Genomic DNA, 692 nt, shown 5'->3' on the forward strand with positions numbered 1-692 from the left:
GTTGTTTTGGAACAGATGTTGTGTTCCACTCACCAGTAATCCCAAGATCCTGTGTGTGTGAGGACACCTATGGTATGGAGAATCCCCCAAAGTTTTGTATCCATTCTTCAGCTGAGGGTCATCTGGGTTAATTCCAGATTCTGGCTATTACAAATAAGGCTGCTATGAACATGTTGGAACATGTGTCCTTGTGGTTTCGTAGGTCTTCATTGTGGGTATATGCTCAAGAGAGGCATAAGCTGGGTCTTTAGGAAGAACTGATTCCACTTTTCTGGGGAACCACCAGGTTGTTTTGCAGAGTGGTGGTATCAACTTGCAATCACACCAGCAATGGTAGAGTGTTTCTCTTTCTCTGCATCCTTGCCAGCATCTGGTGTCATCTGAGTTTTTGATGTAAGCCATTCTGATTGATGTGAAGTGGAGTCTCAGGTTTGTTTTGATTTGCATTTCCCTGATGACTAAGGATGTTGAACATTTCTTTAGGAGCTTCTTAGCCATCTGTCTTAGTCAGGGTTTCTATTCCTGCACGAATCAAGTTGGGGAGGAAAGGGTTTATTCAGCTTACATTTCCATACTGCTTTTGATCACCAAAGAATGCAGGACTGGAACTCAAGCAGGTCAGAAAGCAGGAGCTGATGCAGAAGCCATGGAGGGATGTTCTTTACTGGCTTGCTCAGTCCACTCTCTTATAG

This window comes from Mus pahari, chromosome X (assembly GCF_900095145.1).
Source record: "Mus pahari chromosome X, PAHARI_EIJ_v1.1, whole genome shotgun sequence".
Lineage (NCBI taxonomy): Eukaryota > Metazoa > Chordata > Mammalia > Rodentia > Muridae > Mus > Mus pahari.